The following is a 21,023-nucleotide window of genomic DNA, read 5'->3' as shown; positions in this document are numbered from 1 at the left end:
TGATGAAGATGCTACCATGGCATTAACATGATGCTTTGGCGATTTTGAGGCTTCTTCAAGTTTAGCCATAGCCTTCTCAAACTTCAAGTTAATGGTATCAATATGAGCACTAAGTTGAGCACCGAATTGACTAATATAGTCCACTTCATGCTTTCCTCCTCTAGTAGCCTTCCGAGGTCTACTATATTGTGAGTTATGGACCGCCACTTCCTCAATCTTGTTCCAAGTTTGATTATCGTCAACTTCGGTGAACATACCGTTTGATCCCATATTGAGAATGTTTCTTGAGTCTTCATAAAGATCATTCCTTGATGAGGACATGAGCGACAAATTCCTTTGATGAGGACATGAGCGACAAATTCCTTTGAACTGCTCCCAAGCTTCATACAAAGATTCTTCATCCCTTTGCTTAAATCCCGTAATTTGAGCTCTTTAGCATGTTAGTCTTTTCCGGAGGGTAGAATTTTTTGTAGAAAGCTAGAGCCAACTTCTTCCAAGTGTCAATTCCAAGAGTAGCCTTATCAAGGCTCTTCAACCATTGTTTTGCGGTGCCGATTAGAGAAAAAGGAAACAAGACCCATCGAATTTGGTCTTGAGTTACACCTGTTGGGGCTAGTGTCCTTTACAGTTAGTGCAAGGACTTATAAATCTCTAAAAGGATCAAAGGGTATACTTTTGGTATTATTATCAGTTGGTCCACGTTTATCAATAACGGTTGGCTTGCTAGATAAGTTTGACGTTATTGTCATACAGATGGCGGTGATCAACTGGTCCCTAAAAGTCACACCTATAGGATACGTTTGAGAGATGTGACGGTATGAAAATACAGTCATGTTGATGCCAAAATTGACTAACCAGTTAGTCCGAGTTATTTGACTAATAATTAGTCAAAATGTGATGTTGAGATATTTTATTTAATACGGATTAAATAAAATGGGCTTAAGCGAATTAAATGATTAATTCGTAAATTAAATATAAACGGTTATATTTAATTAATGTATATTGAATTAATTATACAATATTGTCTTTGTCGGACATGCATTAATATATCGGCTAATCCTCGTTATTAGACGATATTTTAAAATACCGATAACCGATGACAATTTATAATGAGACCGCGTCATATACATTTAGTTATTTGGGTTCGGACCACGAGTTTAAATGAAGAGGAAATGGAAAAGCCCATTTCTCCTCTCCTCACTCGGTTTGGCCGAATGAAATGAACAAAAGAGAGGCTCACTCTCTTTTGTTAACCTAAGCATTTTTCATTTGGAAAACAATTAGGGTTTTGTGAGAACATTTTCTCTCTAAACCTAGATCTCACATCTAGCAAAACTAAATTCAAGTTCTCTCAATATTGCAAGGCAATTGGAGAACACTTTTCTAGCACAAGGGCATATTCTTAGACGATCTTGGGTGCAACAATTAGGAGGAGGTCTACTTTGATCTCTCATTGCCGAATTGCACTAGGACCGGAGGTTATTACTAAATCTTTATCGTTTCATTGTGTTTTTCGTTTATGACTTTTAATCACGTATAAAATTTGCGTTATAATCCTATAACACTACAACAAATCATCACTTGCGCCACGAATTATGCCACGGGAACTCATAATTCGTGGCTAAATTTTGCTTAGCCACGGGAAAAACTTATTCATTATTTTGGAAAAAAATTTATGCCACGGGATAACTTTTCCCGTGGCAAAAAGTCACTTCCGCCACGAATTAGGCTACACCCGTGGCAAATAATCATTTTAGTCACGACCTATGTCACACCCATGGCGAACTTTTATTTAGTCACGAATTGTTCCGTGGCAAATATTTCTTTAGCCACGAACAACAAACACCCGAGGCGAGTATCTTTGCCGACTTAAATCTGAATGAAATTTAATCAAATATAATAATATGAAAATACATTTGAATATAAAAATTTAGAAACACTTTGATTAATTTAATTAATATTTTTTATTGTTTTATTTAATTTAATAAGAAATTTTAAAATTTTATAAACTTATATGCAAGCAAAGAAAAGTTTATCGTCTATTTTTTTGATTTTTTACAGATCACATTTATGTTTTGTAGGTTTTACAAAATATTGATAATTTAAAAAAAAATTGTTTTAATATATACTCTATTTATTAAAGTCGTTAATTTCTTTTACTTTTTTAAATTAAACTTTATAATCTTGAATAACAATCTTAAATGATCGTATCACATTTAAAGATTTAGCATATCAAATTGAATAAAAAAGTTATTTACCATCTATCTTTGAAAATCAAAAATTAATATATTGTTAAACTATTTCATTCAAAATTTTATTTCCAACTTTATTTATAGGATATTTATAGAAAAATTTGAATTTGATATAAAATTTACGGAAATTTCCATGGTACCCTCGAACTTTGCCAGATTACGCATGGTACCCCTTATTTTAAGTTTCTACATATGTTGCCCTTGTGTTTACCTTTTTCATTCCCAGAATACTCTTTGGGGAAATTTCGTCATAACGTCTTTACTCCTATAAGTAATTTGATGAGTAATTGTGCATGTTATGTTGTTATTGTTATATTATTTAGGTACTAAATGTTAGTTTATTAGACAAAATAAGGATTTAGGTATTATTGGATGATGAATAGCGGCGTTATGACGAAAGTTTGTCAAAGGGTATTCTGAGACTGAAAAACGTAAATACAGAGGTAGCATATGTAAAAACTTTAAAAAAAGGGTACCATATGTAATCTGTCAAAATTCGAGGGTACCGTGAAAAAATTACGTAAAATTTAACTTGCTGAGAAAAAAAATTTGGAAATTTTTTTTCATTGAAAATGAGCGCATCACACGGGAAAATATATATAAATTATAATAATTTAAGGTCACTTGTGCAAATAATGTGAAAATTTTAAGAAAAAAAACGATAAATCATAACAAAGAGAAATCAGTTTAGGAAAATAAGCGATTCTTTTGTATAATAATCTTTTTCGTGGTTTTTGGGTAAGAAAGTGACTATTTTTTGGTTAATAGTGATCACTTTGGGGAAAAAAGACCTTTAATTATAAAAAGCGGTCATTATTTTACCAAAAAATGGTCTCATTTTTCATATCGCAGGTACAACGGTTATACAATAGAATTTGCGAAGAAAAATATACGAAAAAATGAGTACATAAGAAATGAAAATAAGTATGTCGATAAACAAAAGAAATAAAAAAATGTTAGGGAAACACAATTAATTTTACTTTTTGGAGAAAATGGTTTACTGACTTGGGCAAAAAAAATAATGTCAAAATCATTAATCAGGAGGTTAATGTCGAAAATTTAATTGTTTCGGCCAAAATATTGTTTTTCCCGCAAAAATTGTAAAATATTTAACATTTATTTAATTAAATAGTACTAAAGGTAAGATTTGAAAGAAAAAAATAAACTTAAAAGGATTCAAAGTGTTAATTATATCAACAAAGGTAACATTCAATTTCGGTGGCACATCAAAATAACTCTACGGTTAAGCGTGCTCAGGTGAGAGTAGTGTTGGGATGGGTGACCTCCTGGGAAGCCTCTCCGATGCTCACAAATGCATGACTCGTTAAACGAAATAACGTTCAAATGAATCAAGTTAACTAGCGAAACAATTACCTAGATTGTCACGGTTCCGTATATGATAAAATACCCATTGTGAAAAATAAAAAAATTATTTTACGTTTTATTTATTTAATTTTCATATATATTGTTTGCAACGGGAATTATTTTTTCGCCACGGGAAATTTCTTTGGCCACGGGAGTTATTAACCACGAGAGAATCCGTGGCCAAAAATTCAATAATAGCCACGTTCTTGTTTTTCCCGTGGCTATCCCTTTGCCACGGCCACTTGCGCCATGGAAGGTATTCCCGTGGCAAAATGATATAGCCACGGAAATTTAGTACTTGCGCCACAAATTTAGCCGTGGCCCAAGTGCTCATTTGTAGTAGTGTAAAGAAAGGGTTTTATACGGATATTACCCTACAAGTGGTATCAGAGCGAGGCCACGTAAATTTTCTATGTGTTTTTCATCAAACGGATTTAGAAACGATGATTTTTTTTCTTAAAAATTTGGTGCGGCAGCCATGTTTTGCTCTCGGCACAATTTTTTTTGTTTGTTGCGTTTTGTCTTGAGTACCGTGTCAAGTTTACACGGTGTGAGTTGTTGCTTGTCGAGTTTTCGATTGATCTTTGCATATTGTTTTTGTAATCGATATTCATTGCAATATGCTAAAGATCTATCATTTGTTTGATTAAAATTGTTGAAACCGTGTGGCTGTTTTTTGGTCTCGGCCAATTTTTTTGTCACGGCATTTTTTTGTTGAAAACTGTGTGGCTTTTCTGTTTTTACGGCCTGTTTTCATATTTTTTTTGCCTTGGATAACGTGCCTCATGGTTATTGCTAGATCAGACGATCTCTTGTTTTGTTTTCGATTCATTCTTCACATGTTGTAATTTTAACCGATAATTATTGCAATATGTTGAAGATGTAACAATTGTAGTTTGTTTTCTATACGGATTAGATTAAAATTGCAATTGTGTTTTATCAAACCGTTTTGTTTTGATCTTTTGTTGCTCACGATTTTGAGCCGTATAATTTTTTTTTTTTTTGCCTTTTGATGCTCTCGGTTTTAAAGCTTTTAAAAAAAAAAAAAAAAAAAAAAAAAAAAAACATTTCTTGGTACTGTTCACTGTTCACGTCCAGCAGTGAAAAAAAAAAAAAATTGGTTTTGTTTTCGGCCTTTTATTGCATAAAACGGTTTTATGCTCTCGCTTGATAGTGAAACGGTTCACCCACGTAAAATTAAGTTACTTTAAAACGATTTATAGTAACGGATTATCTCGGATTAAAATTAACTTGACTAAAGCGGTTTTGTCATATAATTTTAATTATCTTTGGTGGTTTGGATAAATTTAACATAATTACGAAATTATGTCACGAATAAATTTAATTTTAGTTGATGCATTTTATTTATCGTTCTTGTTTAATTTGAATGCTTTTAATTACGTATTTATTTATTTTCGCAAACTGTTGTAACTTAGTGTGGCCTTAGTAGAACGTGTTACCGTAATGATGGAACACGGTCTTGGTTGTATTTTGAGATCTCGTATCTCCATTTTTATTTCTTTTAATTACAGTTTTATTTAGAATGTAAATAGGTTTATATTTGTAAATTTTAAATTGTAATTTTTGAGAAGACCAAAGATGGAGACCGGATGCTCACTCCCGCTACATGGATCAAGATGGAACATCAAGACAAGCTTCTCGGGTCCAACGGTGGATTCCAAAGTTGTTTTATGTTCTTTTTATTAGGATAGGCCACACTAGGAATTTTTATTTACGTATTGCATTCTTTTATTTATTTTTCGTAACGATAATATGCATCATATTCCGCCTACAAACCAAACCACCTAATTATTGCATGAAAACTGACACATATAGAGGTCACGAGTTAGTTTTCTTTGACATTCTTATGTCACATGATTTTAAGCCATCACCCAAATTAATTCATTCACGCAGACGCTAGTTATTCGTTCACTTAATATGAATTATAATTTAGTTGATGGGATCTTCCTCGTATAAACAAAAATTGAGAACGGTCTTTATAGGTCAAACTCCAATGAGTCCCTTCTTCGACGGTAGGCATAATATGACCCCTTCTACGTCGGGTAAGTTGGAACCGATTGACCTATTTTATCTCAACACTATGGTCACTCGTACGATCCTGTGACTATGGTGGACTATAGATAGGATTTCCAGAAATCTATCGACCAAGAGTTTTTACGGAAGAACTAGCTAAACAGTTGGCTTATCAATTTACGGAAATTGAGTCTTGGGATCACTTGTATCATTCTTGAGGGAGATAAATTATGCAAGTGCGCAAGTCTACACGTTAAAATGAATTTTTAAATAGACTTAAATCACCTCGATGAGTTGCTTATTTCGTTTTTGTTTTTCTTTCTTTTTCAGTGTAGATCACGAACTTTTAAACTGCTAATAACAAATGGTGGTTCTACGATAACCCAATGCCAAGTGCCACATTGGACCGTGAGTCCCGGCTTCGGATCTTCATGAATCGGATGAATCGTCTACTCGATCAAGAATGATGGATCAAACTTCGCGGATCGGGAGGCGGCATTACGGAATCTGCCGCTGGCGACGAGAAGCTCAAATATCTATTAGAGCCCATCCCGGCAAACCCCGGTCCCACGGCTAGAGCTGCTGAAATCACCAAGTTTAATGATTTACGTATGGAAGCGGTGCGATTAAAAACGTACTCATTTTTGCAATGGAACCCAATTTGCTGAAACGCTTCATAGCCCATGGTGCGAACAAGATTTTCACCACGCTCACCAAGGAATTCTCGAAAGCACCGAGAATCGTGACCTATGAGCATACCACTCGCTTCTTTGATGCGAGACTCGAGAAACCAACCAGTTAGCCCACACATTCTCAAAGATGATTGAGAATGTCGAGAAGTGAGACCTTTGATTGTAAGATCTGCGAGAACATTGTGATCGACCGCATGCTTCACTCACTCCACGATGGTTTTTCGCAATTTAGAGCGAATTACTATATGAATGATTTGAAGAAAAGTCCCCATGAACTGCACTCCCTTCTCGTATAGACCGAGAAGGACATGAAGTTCAGTGGGAGCTTGAAACAGGATGTTCTCGTTGTGACAAACAAGGGGAAAGGTAAGGGCAAAGCTCGTGCAAACCTAGCGAGTGAGGGTAAACCGAAGTTCAAGAAGTCGGGTTCGGGTAAGAGTGGGCCTGGTGAGTCGAGCACCTCATCAGGCACGACAAAGAGCAAGAATGAAAACATGGAGTGCCATCATTGCCACAAGACTGGGCATTGGAGGCGTACATGTCCTGTTTATCATGAGGACTTAAAGGCAGGTCGTGTTAAACCTGTTGGTATGTCTTCTCTCTCTTCTACTTTTATTCATATGATTGAGATTAACCACGCAAGTTACGGAACTTGAGTACTTGATACTGGTTGTGGTTCTCATCTGTGTAATCATGTGCAGGGGCTCCGAAACATCGAACCCCTCGTAAAGGGTGAGGTGGACCTGCGTGTCGGGAATGGAGCACGAGTGGTTGCCGTCTCGAGGGGAACATACGTGATCCGCTTCCTAGCGGATTTGAGTTATTTTTATATAACTGCTATTATGTACCCAGTCTTTCCAAAAACATTATTTCGGTTTACGCACTTGATAAACTTGGATTTTCATTTTTAATAGAGAATAATACTTGCATTTTCTCATTACGATATGATTTATGGCAAGGCGAGTCTCCATGAACGGAATTTATGTTTTAGATCGGACCAAAAATATTACACGTAATGAATAAAAGGTTAAAGTTTGGTGACAAAGATCAAACGTATCTATGGCACTGCCGTATGGGACACATTAATGAGAAACGCGTAAAACAGCTCATCAAAAATGGAGCTATATCGGCCTTTGATTTTCAATCATTTGGTACGTGTGAATCATGTCTCATCGGTAAGATGACTCGTATTTCCTTCAAAGGTGTTGGAATGCGCGCTGCTGACCTATTAGGACTCATACACACGAATGTATGTGGACCTATGTCAATCACCGCACGAGAAGGCTATAGGTATTTCATCACTTTCACGGACGATTTAAGTAGATATGGCTATGTCTACTTAATGAAGCACAAAAGTGAATCCTTTGAGAAATTCAAAGAATACCAGAATAGGGTACAGAACCTATTAGGTAGAAAGATTAAAACACTACGTTCAGATCGTGGTGGCGAGTATCTTTCTCACGAGTTTGATCAACACCTAAAGGACTGTGGGATTGCCCTACATTTAACTCCACCTGGAACACCTCAATTGAATGGTGTGTCCGAACGGAGAAATCGAACACTACTTGATATGGTTCGATCCATGATGAGTCACACCGTGTTGCCTGACTCATTGTGGGGTTATGCACTTCTGTCAGCCGCTCTAATACTTAACCGAAGTCCGTCTAAAGCTGTTGACAAGACTCCATATGAACTATGGAAGGGAACGGTCCCTAACTTGTCCTTTATACGGGTTTGGGGCTGCGAGGCTTATGTCAAGTGGAGACACGAGGATAAGCTCAGCCTGCGATCGGTCAAGACATACTTTATAGGTTATCCTAAAGGAACGCTTGGTCATTACTTCTATTCGCCAACCGAACAACGTGTTTTTGTTGCGGCTAGTGCGACATTCTTAGAGAAGGAATTTCTCGAGAATGCAAAGAGTGATAGAACCTTCGACCTGTCGGAGGTTCCAGAACCAAATACCGAGCAACCATTGGAGGAATCAATTCCTACAATCCCGGCTGCGGTGAATATTCCTGAGGAACCTAGGAGGTCGGGAATAGTCTCTATTCCTCCGGACAGATACATTGGTATGATCGAGGAACATGACATAGATGACATTCTACTCTTAACGAGTAGTGAACCCGCAACCTATAAAGGTGCCATGACTAGTTCTGACTCAAAGCTATGGCTTGAGGCCATGCAATCCGAGATGGACTCCATGTATGAGAACAACGTGTGGGATCTTATTGACTTACCTGCTAAGGTTCGTCCCCTTCAATGCAAATGGCTTTACAAGATAAAGCATTCTGTGGAAGGTAAACAAGATGTCTACAAAGCACGACTAGTTGCTAAAGGTTTCACCCAAGTGCCAGGTTTGCACTACGATGAGATTTTTGCACCCGTAGTCATGCTGCGTTCCATTCGGATTATCTTAGCGATTGCCGCTTTTCATGACTATGAAATTTGGCAAATGGACGTGAAAACCGCCTTCTTAAACGGCTTTTTGGAGGAAGAGTTGTACATGGTACAACCCGAAGGTTTCATCGATCCAGAACATCCTAAGAAAGTGTGCAAGCTTAAGCGTTCCATTTATGGACTTAAGCAAGCATCAAGGAGTTGGAATCATCGCTTCGACCAAGTGATAAAAGAAAATGGATTTACTCGATCGGTCGAGGAACCATGTCTATATATCAAGTCAAGTGGGAGCAAGATTGTCTTCCTAATATTGTATGTTGACGACATACTCCCCGATTGGGAACGACATACCTCTCTTAACTTCGGTGAAAGTATGGTTGAAAAACCATTTCCGGATGAAAGATCCGGGTGACGCACAAAGAATTCCGGGCATCCGTATCTATCGAGATAGATCACGACGGATGTTATCTCTCGATCAGAGTCTTACATAGACAAAGTCCTAGAGAGATTCAAAGATGACTAACTCCAAGAAGGGGTTTCTTCCTATGGCTTCGGGGTGCATCATCGAGCAAGTCTCGGCACCAGAGACACCGGAAGAAAAAGAGCGCATGACACGGATTCCTTATGCTTCGGCTATAGGATCAATCATGTATGCCATGATATGCACACGTCCCGACGTGGCATATGCATTGAGTATGACAAGTCGATTCCAACAAAGATCCAGGTGAATCACATTGGCTGGTCAAAGAACATTCTTAAGTACCTACGGAGGACTAAAGATTGGGCATTGACTTATGGAGGCCCTCAAAAGCTATGCGCAACCGGTTACGCAGATGCTAGCTTCCAAACGGATCGAGATGACTCGAAATCTCAGTCTGGATTCGTTTTTACTCTTAATGGCGCTGCGGTCAACTGAAAGAGTTCCAAACAAAGTGTTACAAGCAGATTCTACGACTGAGTCCGAGTACTATGTCGCGTCTAGACATGTACAACGGAAAGCTCATCTAATCCGCAATTACGTGGAGCAAAAGGAAGTAGTGATAGGAAAGATTGCTACACATGATAATATAGCAGATCCTCTCACTAAACCATTACGACAAGATAAGCATGAAGGGCATGTTAATTCCATGGGAATTAAACGTGTTCCTGAGTTGTAGTACTCTTTTATGGATTAGATTCATTCTCTTTTATACTCTATAAAACATCATCGTTTTGATATTTATATATTTTGTTTTTCATGTGGAATTGTACGACAATTTTGAACACCACAAAGTGAACTGAACAAACATTATATTTTTCTGTCCTTAATTGCCCACATGAGCTGATAACTCTGGCAATTATTTTGTGACGTTGGTTGATGGTGGGTTCAACGAGCCATAAGTCAACCAGTTGACTGACCAATCACAGAGGCGAGTTATACGGATATCTCGTAGGACACAATAGTGACATCGACGTGGAGTCTTAAATGTTTTACAACATTCGTTGCCCGGTCGTGGATAGGACTTCCATGGTGATCCTAAGAGTCGATTCTTTTGACTATCGACTGTCTCTTGAGACTACGGCAGATTTTGGGTGACTTTGGTTTCTTTCTCACGGTCATCCGTAACAGGGGGCCAAGTAGATTTTTTCTGGGTCATTTCATGTTGTGCTTAGATCGGAAGGGGTCGAGTTGAAGGAAATATTCAGCCTTTATCAGGTACTCGATATTTCTCGGGGCCACTCGAGGAGTCAGAATCGAAATGCATGGCCATGCTCGGATACGGATTCGTTTTATCGGTTAAGTTACTCTCTAGTCGGGGAAACCACTCTAGATACAGATCGATTGTAAAATACGACCTTTGCGGATCCGGATCTGCAAATTGTTTTACATTGAGTGGGAGAAATTTTAAATGAATATGAGAATCGGTTATCGCACATACACTTGTACGGACAAGTGGGAGTTTGTTGGAGGTGGTGTCCTCCAGTTAGTGCGGATAACGTCATTGCACATACACTTGTACGGACAAGTGGGAGCTTGTTGGGGCTGGTGTCCTTTACAGTTAGTGCAAGGACTTATAAATCTCTAAAAGGATCAAAGGGTATACTTTTGGTATTATTATCAGTTGGTCCACGTTTATCAATAACGGTTGGCTTGCTAGATAAGTTTGACGTTATTGTCATACAGATGGCGGTGATCAACTGGTCCCTAAAAGTCACACCTATAGGATACGTTTGAGAGATGTGACGGTATGAAAATACAGTCATGTTGATGCCAAAATTGACTAACCAGTTAGTCCGAGTTATTTGACTAATAATTAGTCAAAATGTGATGTTGAGATATTTTATTTAATACGGATTAAATAAAATGGGCTTAGGCGAATTAAACAGTTAATTCGTAAATTAAATATAAACGGTTATATTTAATTAATGTATATTGAATTAATTATACAATATTGTCTTTGTCGGACATGCATTAATATATCGGCTAATCCTCGTTATTAGACGATATTTTAAAATACCGATAACCGATGACAATTTATAATGAGACCGCGTCATATACATTTAGTTATTTGGGTTCGGACCACGAGTTTAAATGAAGAGGAAATGGAAAAGCCCATTTCTCCTCTCCTCACTCGGTTTGGCCGAATGAAATGAACAAAAGAGAGGCTCGCTCTCTTTTGTTAACCTAAGCATTTTTCATTTGGGAAACAATTAGGGTTTTGTGAGAACATTTTCTCTCTAAACCTAGATCTCACATCTAGCAAAACTAAAATCAAGTTCTCTCAATATTGCAAGGCAATTGGAGAACACTTTTCTAGCACAAGGGCATATTCTTAGACGATCTTGGGTGCAACAATTAGGAGGAGGTCTACTTTGATCTCTCATTGCCGAATTGCACTAGGACCGGAGGTTATTACTAAATCTTTATCGTTTCATTGTGTTTTTCGTTTATGACTTTTAATCACGTATAAAATTTGCGTTATAATCCTATAAAGAAAGGGTTTTATACGGATATTACCCTACAACACCGGTTTGTGAAATCGCATCACAATAGTCACAAAAAGTCTCCATGTGAGAGTGAGGGTCCTCACTAGGCATCCCCCCAAATTAGCTTCCTTTGACTAATTGGATAAATGCGGATTTTGCAATGAAATTTCCGGTTAAGTGTTGTGGTGTGGGAGTACCATTGGGTAGGTTCTCCTCCGTTGGTACGGAATGTGATGAAAATTTAGGCATTGTGGATTAATTTTGTGTTGGATTTTGTGTTGGGTTCTCCTCACCTTCTCTTGAAAAAAGGTTGATGAACTCAATAGTGTTTGGTTGAATATCTAAAACCTCACCAATACCTCTCAAATTACCTCTAGCAAGTCTTCTATTGTTTGTCAAAGTCCTTTCAATTTCGTGATCAATGGGTAACAAGTTACCTTGTGATCTTCTAGACATGCAAAATATCAAACCACTTGAAAATAATTAGAACAAACCTTGAGGAGTTTTACTTCCCCAAGGCAAAGAAAGACACAACTAATAACAATCTAAGAAAATCAAATCAAGTTAACACCGTCCCCGGCAACGGCGCCATTTTTGGTCGGGGTTTTCACTCTCTCGGAGCTTTACTTTTCGGTTACTTGTCGTTAGGATCACCTAGACCAAAACAATATTTATAACTTCACAAATAACTCTACTATTAGTAAAGAGGCAAGTAAAGGTCGGATCCCAAGGGACGAGTATTGATGTAGGATTTTCGATTGCAAGTAGCAGTGTCTAGGGGTGTCACGATTTGGGGCTGAGATGAGAAGATCACTAAACTAAATAGCAATAAAAGTAAACAAGCAAGATGATTAAAAAGGGGTGTAAACAATTGATTAAAAGCACTATGGTGTCATGGGGTCATAGGGGATTCATGGGAATTGATCATACAAACATATTCTCAAATTATAAGCAAGTAATTATTGTTGTGATGGATCGAGTTGGTTTATATCTTACAACCCTAGGAAGGCTTGGGTCCCGGAGCCGAATCGATTAGATTGTACAACACCTACAAGTCGACTTAATCCTCCCTACTCAACTATATGCATGGTCTAATGAGACTCGAGTTGGTTTATGTCTTACAAGTCTCATTGAAAAGGTAAGTGATGGGTAAAAAATGCAAGGATTCATAGGCTCGCATTTCATCAAACATAACATGTGCATATGTTGACATCACAACAAGCAAGCAAATAAACTATGAAAACATATTAAATTAAGCATGAATCATCCCCCATTTGGTTTCCCCTAATTACCCATTAACCCTAGTTAAGGAAACTACTCACTCATTATCAAAATTAACATGTTAACAAGGTTGTCAATCACATTAACAAAGCAAAACATGATGAATAAATGAAGATGATTGATACCCGTCGTGAGGTGTCAAAAATAAAATTTATAATTTCCAACTACTACTATAGCAAGCGGCAGTCGGGTCGAACTACAGAGAGGCAGATGTAAATTCTATTTGTTTAATTCTAGTCTAAGGTAACGGTAAAGTAGGGGGGTTTGATTTGAATTGGTCTACAGCTAAGAGTAAATAATAAACTAGAAAGACGGATTAAACAGATAGAGAAGGGTACTAGGATGGTCGGTTCATTAAAGCTTCGGCGGCAGCATACGAAACAGGTCTAAATCGAACACAAATGAGGCGGGAAACAAGAGGTCCTCTCGTTCCACTCTTAACAAATAGGATCTTTCGATCTCGCTATAGGTCCCTAATATCACTAATACCAACTCTCGTCCTGAAAAGTGACTAATGGTCTAAACTATACCTATCATTCGATCTCAGCACAGTCTAGTCGATTTAATTGGTAATCTAATAACTTACCCTATCTTTCGATCTAATGGGTTTGTCATTTATTAAGCATCTAACTAGTCGCATGCATTCGATTTGTTAAATACAACATTAAAATCAATTAAAACGAAAGGTAACCTCACGAGGTCAGTCGATCGACCAAGAATGTCAGTCGATCGACTGACACGCGAATCAGGCCGTGTTCAATACTTTGCCGCCTACGCTATAATTCGCCTACATCCTAGCACAATTGATTTAGCTACTCATGCTAAGGGTAAAAACAATAATAAGATTCATCATTAAGTCTACGGAATTCATGATAAAAGCGATTAAACAAATAAATAACATAAACGATAATATCGGCTTTGGGAGACTACCTAGCAATTTCTATATTACGAAAGATAATACGACTGAAATTATGAAGCAAAAGAATACTAGTAGAAATTGCAGAGGAAGGATCTGAACCCGATTGCAAGAAAGTAACCTTTATTGAAGAACAAACTAACAATGAAGAATTGTATTTGAACTCAATGATAAACCCTAATGTCACTGATAAAACTTGATTCCTAATCTGATGTTTCCAGCTTACGTTATATAGCAACTAACGTAGCTTTATTTCCTAAACCTAACATAACTTTGGGCTTCAAGATTCACGGTCTTTTAATTCTCGTCTGGAATAGCAATTGGGTCGATCGACTGATATGACTGGTCGATCGACTGGTCTTCAGTAAACAGTAGCTTCTGGAACCCGATGGTTGGTCGATCGACTAAGGTTGGTGGTCGATCGACTGCTTCAGCTGCTACTTGTCTTTTATAATCTCGTGGATTTGTCTTTTGGGCTTTGAATTGCGCACCAAGCTCGTTCCTAAGGTGAATGCTTCACGTCATATGCAATGCGGGATACTCGGGGACGGATTTGTCTCGATTTCCGCTGGATTCTTCACATTTCTGCAATAATGTACAAAAATACGGAAGTAGACGGAAATAGGGAGAAATGTAGCATAAACTACATGAATGAGCTCTGAAATGCGTGTAAAATGAGCTGAAAAACATCATATAAAAGACACACATCAAACTTCCCCAAACCAAACCCTTGCTTGTCCCCAAGCAAGAACTAGACTCGATCTAATGACCTAATGGAACGAGTTCAATCTCAGAGCGAATTACAAACTGCAAACCCTAAACCATTTTAATGCATTAACCAACAATCAGTTAGCAAATGAATCATGCAAACGAGTTATGGAGTCGTTAAAAACTGCTGAACTGTCAACCATAGAGACTTATCAAATCGGACTCTCACGGGTCGCTCATATCACACATAAGCATAGGTGAATATATAAGAGAATAGAAAGAATTCATTTTGTAAAGACTCTCACCTAACTACGACCTATAAGAACATGCCTGCAGTCTAATATGAAAGCAATCTCTATAACCGTACATACGCATTCCAACCAACAAAATGACCATGACACATGCCGAGGTATATATGGGATATGTGAGGTATGGGTAAGAAGAGGCAAAACATTTATGGAAAAGTGGAGGTACATGTGATCAAGCTAGTACCAAAATGGAACCAAATGGCAACATCCAACTTCTTGCTCATAAACAAATGAAACGGTGCTATAGCAAGCACAAATCTCACAATCTCCAGAGATAAAAGTAATCAACTAACTCCCCATAAAATATGAATAAAACATGGGAGCAAAAATCGCCAAAAGATAAAGGATTGAATTATGCGAATTGATTTCGTTTCTTCACGGACCTTCAGTTGATCGACCGCTTAAACAGTACAAAATTTTTTTTTTTTCTTTTTCGAATCATTTTTCTTCTTCTTTATTTATTTATTTTTTCTCTCTTTTTCTTTCTTTCCTCCTCTTCATCTTCCCAATAACAGCTCAACAAAGCATATGCCACCAAAAATGAGTAACAACCCCAAGAACACAGACTACTAGCTTGACAAAGGTGATCGGAGCCATTTGGTGTTCACAATTAAGCATATGTGGTCGTTGGTCAATGGTCGATACAAAACACAATTTATACTTCACAAACAACTCTACAATTAGTAAAGAGGCAAGTAAAGGTCGGATCCCAAGGGACGGGTATTGAAATGAAGATTCTATTGTAACTAGTGGTGTCTAGGGGTGTCACAAATTGGGTTGATGTAGAAGGTCACTAAACTAAAATAGCAATGAAAATAAACTAACAAGGTAAATGAAATAAGGGTGTAAACAATTGATTAAAAGCACTAGGGTGTCATGGGTTCATAGGGGATTCATGGGATATGATCATACAAACATGTTCTCAAATTATAAGCAAGCAATTATTGTTGTGATGGATTGAGTTGGGTTATATCTTACAATCCTAGGAAAGTTTGGGTCCCGGAGCCGAATCTCTTGGATTGTACAACACCTACAAGTCGACTTAATCTTCCCTACTTAACACATGCATGGTCTAACAAGACTCGAGTTGGGTTATGTCTTACAAGTCAAGTTGAAAGGATAGAAGATGATAGTAAATGCAAGGATTCATAGGCTTAGCATTTCATCAAATATAACATGTGCATGTATTAAGATCAAAACAAGCAAGCAAATAAGATATGAAAGCATATTAATTTAAGCATGAATCATTCCCCATGTTGGTTTCCCCTAATCACCCATTAAACCCTAGCTAAGAGACTACTCACTCATTATCATATTGATCATGCTAGAAAGGTTGTCAATCATACTAACATAATGAAACATGATGAATAAATGAAAGTAATTAGCAATAATTAAAAAGGGATTAAGAGATTATACCTACTAATGATTCCAATAAAAAAGATGCAAAGAATAATAGAAGAACTTGATGATTGATGGAAGGTTGTCAATCTCCCAATAAACCCAATAATCTTCTAATTACCCAAAATAAAGTAAGAACAAGAGAGAGATTGAAGAACTAAAACTTGGATTAAAACTTGATTAATATTTGATTACAATATTGAAGAGAGATTTGATTGATATTAACTACTCTAACTATTGATAAGAAGAACATGCTCCTCTAATTAGACTAATGGGGTATTTATAGTGAAAATTAGGGAGGATGCATTAGGGTTAACTAAGGGCTAAACTAGTAATTACACTTTTTAAGTTGAGCAAGGAGCCTCCGGGATTATCCGAGAGAAGGGCTTCTCCATTTCGTAGCTTGAAGAACGAAACTGTGATGTCTTTGTGATCCGTCCGTGCGCCGGGAGTCGGGACGGCCGGATCTGGGTGGACGATCCGAGCGGATCAAGGAACAAGACGCTCGGATCTGGGCGTGGGGAATCCGAGCGGATTCTGGTGAGGACGCTCGGACTGGCGAGGACGGACGGATTCTCTACAATCCGTTCGGATTGTAGTTCAAAGACTTTCTTTCTTCTTTTTCTTCCCTTTTCTTCACGAATTCCTTGGGGATTTCCTTGGGGACTCAAGGATCCTTTTCTCAACAATGCTCTTCTACTATGCTATGTACAAAGGCCTTCTAGTCTTGTCTCTCCTTGATGCTTGGTCATTGAATATGATCAATTTAGCCTTGTTTTGCCATGAAAATGCAAGATTCTTACTCCTTTCCTACCAAGGGATCAAAATCTCAAAGAATATGCAAAACAAAGAACTAAAGATAAGAAATGACCCAAATAGGCACTAAAAAGCATGGAAACAATGGTAATTCGGGGGCTAAATATGCGCCAATTATGGTCGCATCAAATATCCCCAAACCGAACCATTGCTCGTCCCGAGTAAAGAGGTGACTAAGACTAGGACCAATACTAACCTAACCTAATAATAGCCGATATGAGACAATTAGCGGGTCTCACTCCGCCCCTTCAACTCACAACAAGACAACCATGAGGTAGGATGCCTTCTTGCAAGGCAAGGTGGGTCTTGCCAAAATGGCGACACATCCAAACATTAAACACACAAAAACACATAATGGATGCATCTACAAAAAGAATAGCCACTTTCCTCATCTAAGTGGCGGAAATTATCTACAAGGGAAGCAATTCAAGGGTACACACTCCTTCATAGATGCAATTTGTTCAAATTACTAAGCCTAGAAGGATACCAATAAATCACCTCCAAATTATGTCAAGCTAGGGTACCTTTGTCCTCAATCGTTAAATGCTTTTGTCAAGAGTAGACTCCCTATGGTGTTAGAAACACTGGAGGATCGCGGAATTCGCCCTCTTGCCTAGACAAGAAGAAGGGTCGTCCCCTCTCTACCATGCACAAAAATGGATACGATGGATAAAGGGGTCAATAGATATTTGAGTTTCATTTGGGAGTTTGCTTTTGTTTTTGTTTTTTCCCCCCAATTTCTTGCGGCATTTGACATTTGAGAACACTTTCTTTGCCATTTCTTTTTGATTTTTGGCATTTCAATACTTGACAACTTTTTGTATTTCTTTTTGAACATTTTCAAAGTCACCCCAATTAGTAACGAGGGTGCCTTGTATTTGAAGTTTTTAGGAGTTCTATTTTTGCTCCTCTTTTCATTTGATGCATTTTTGCAAACTTTCTTTCACTTTTCATTTCATTGAACTCAAATTGATTTCTTTTTGTTTTGTGCCCATTCCCTTTTTGTGACAAAAATGTGGTAGAACATGGATGAATGATAGAAGTATGCATGGTTTCAAGGGTCACCTTGGAATAAACGGTAGCCAACGAGTTATCACACCACAAGGTACTCTTGACTCGGCCTTAAACCATGGGTCAAAGGATACTAGCATGACACATCCTAGGGTGTTTTACAAGCATTCTAACAAGCAAAGTCTTAAGAATAAAAAGCATCTACTAGGGCCTATATACACTTGTCAAGCTTCCCAAATAGACGGTTTCACAAAATTTTTCTAACATGCAACTACATGCCATGATGCAACTAACATATAAACATCCTAATGCAAATGATTCTACCAACTAATATGCCAAATAAACTAAATGCAAGTCCTAAGTTCACATTGTTATACCGCATCAATCAAAATAAAGCCACATAGTCATTAACATAAAGAGGAAAAAGGAGATTGGAAAGATCATACCATGCGGTCTTCAATATCCTCATGTCTCGGATGTGGCGTAGTCGATCAAAGTGAACAAGGATGAAACAAACACAATACATACAAGACAATATATACAAAGGAAATGAACTTGTTTTTGGTTTTTCAATTTTTATGATTTTTATGATTTTTTTGAAATTTTTCAATTTTTATGGTTTTTAAATAAAAGTTAAGTGTTAGAATTCCCATCCCCACACTAATATGGGCATTGTCCTCAATGGCCAAAATAATGGAAATTATGCAAAATGATGCATGATTTTCTATACTAAATGCAATTCTACACTAAGCTATACTACATGATGCATGGTTTTTGTTATGACGGAGAGGATAATTTAGATTACCTCCCGTTGCGTATGCATTAACTTCCCCAAACCAAGTAAGACACTATTGCTAATGTCAAAGCATGGGGGAGTTCATGCACATGCTATGCTATGCATGAAATAAGATTGTCATTTTGGATTTTCAAAAATGGGAACAATAAAGAACACCTCAATGGAACCGAGGTGTGAGTCCTTTGATGTTGCTAGGACTAAACCAACAATGATCAAAATGAAATAAAATACAAAGAGATATAGACAAACCGTGGGAGAGTAGGAATCTCCAAGGCTAGTCTTCCATCATGCTACTATCACCATCACTTCCCTCATGAGAAGTGGTCACATTGCCACTTTCCTTGGCACTTTCTTCATCACTTTCCTCATCACTATCTTCTTCATCATTATCTTCACCATCTTCACCATCTCTTTCTTCATCTCCACTTGCTTCTTCTTCAATGTTATCATCAAATTCCTCATCATTTCCAACAACCTCATTGCCTTCCACCACGTCCCTTGATGCACCCGGAAATAAGGCTTCTCTATCCGCCCAACTAGGCAAAGGACAAGATGGATCAAGGAGTCCTTGCCTAGATAGATGTAAGAGGGGAGGATATTGAGCCAAATAAGCATTCTTCCGATCTTCATAAGCTTGCTTGTGCATGGCTTGCATTAGAAGAGTGACATAATCTTTTCCAATTTCAACTCCTTGCGGTTTGAACTCTTCATAATCATAAGGGTAAGGTGGTATAACAATGGAAGAGGAGGGAGTTTCATGATCACCCTTTTGTTGTTGAATGATGTACTCGGCTTCCTTGGATAAGGGAAGTAAATAGTTGGTCCGGTGGACACTAAGACGGCAAATCTTTGCGGGTAGAGTGAATGATCGAGCCTCACTTGTAATCCACCCATACTTGGTATCAAGGGGATTGTGAGCAACCCACTTAAACTTGTTAATCAAGGTGGACATATCAATAAGATGGCCACCATCCTTAGCCTTGTACTTGCTATCCTTATTGAAATTAGGATCAAAGTGCTTGGCTAGGACCGTGACAAGGCCGCCATTAACAATTACGGTTTGACCCTTCTTCCCACTATCTACATGGAGCCATCTATCAACCAATAGCCTCAAAGAATTGTAAGGCTTGGTATGAATTCTTCCAATATTCAAAGTTGATTCAAGGAGAATAAAATCGAGTCCCGTGAAATGATTGGTGTCTTTCCTAGCAATTATGGTATTTCCCATAACTTTGTGCCATATTCTTATGCCCGGATGATGGACCAAAAGAGCACGACAAGCTTTAAAATCTTCAAATTTCCTCCCGGAGATTGCCTCCCAAAGAGGCTCGGGATCATACTTCCCATATTGCTTATAAAATTTATGTGCATCGCTAAGACCCAAAATTCCACCCAATTCCGGAAAGGTAATGCGTCTACTAGTGTTAGCTAGACGAAACTCAATATTTTCCCTATTCTCAACTTTTGTCACTTTTAAAGAACTTAAGAATTCCAAGACAAGGGAGGGGTATGTTACTTCCTTCATTTCAAACAATTTCTTTAAACCCATGGCATTGAAAAAGACTCTTGTTTGTTCAAGAACACCCAACTTCTCTAAAGCATCTTGGCATACGAATTTGGTGGATTGAATTTGTTTCATAGCAAACTTGACAAATGTATTTCTATGGGAATCGGAAATGAATGTTACCTCCGGATAATGTAAGAGTTGATTAATTACCGGAGTAGAGGGTGATGCTTCCATAGAAATTTGTTGAGGTGGTTGCACTTCCAAGCTTGGTGTTGATACCACCATTGCCAAAGCCTTCTTCATTTGTAGAGCTTTTTGCCTTTGAGAGAGAGTTGTAGTCTTTGGTGCCTTTGCTTTTGCTTTTGTTGCTCCCTTTGTTCTTGCCATTTGATGAGCTAACCAAGAAAAAGATCAAAAATCTTCAATTTGTAGAATGCCCAAATCGATTTTGAAGGTAAAAGGCTTTGCCTTTATGAGAACAAAAATCAATTCAAAGGTGAAGATTTTGTGCTTGGTTTTGATTGTTAATGAAGATGGAGTGATTGATTTGTTATTTGAAAGATGGCTTGATT

At 37.7% G+C, this 21,023-nt stretch overlaps 1 non-coding gene across 1 annotated transcript; it reads left to right on the top strand.

The window, feature by feature from the left end:
- Nucleotides 1-331: 331 nt before the first annotated feature.
- On the top strand, nt 332-438 carry LOC141589472 (small nucleolar RNA R71). The gene has a single exon (XR_012520409.1). It is a non-coding gene; the product is annotated as a small nucleolar RNA R71 (small nucleolar RNA).
- The last annotated feature ends 20,585 nt before the right edge of the window (nt 439-21,023 follow it).

The sequence above is a fragment of the Silene latifolia genome, chromosome 6, assembly GCF_048544455.1.
Source record: "Silene latifolia isolate original U9 population chromosome 6, ASM4854445v1, whole genome shotgun sequence".
Classification (NCBI taxonomy): domain Eukaryota; kingdom Viridiplantae; phylum Streptophyta; class Magnoliopsida; order Caryophyllales; family Caryophyllaceae; genus Silene; species Silene latifolia.
Note: the sequence above shows the minus strand (reverse complement) of the source record. Positions and strands in the feature narration are given on the sequence as shown.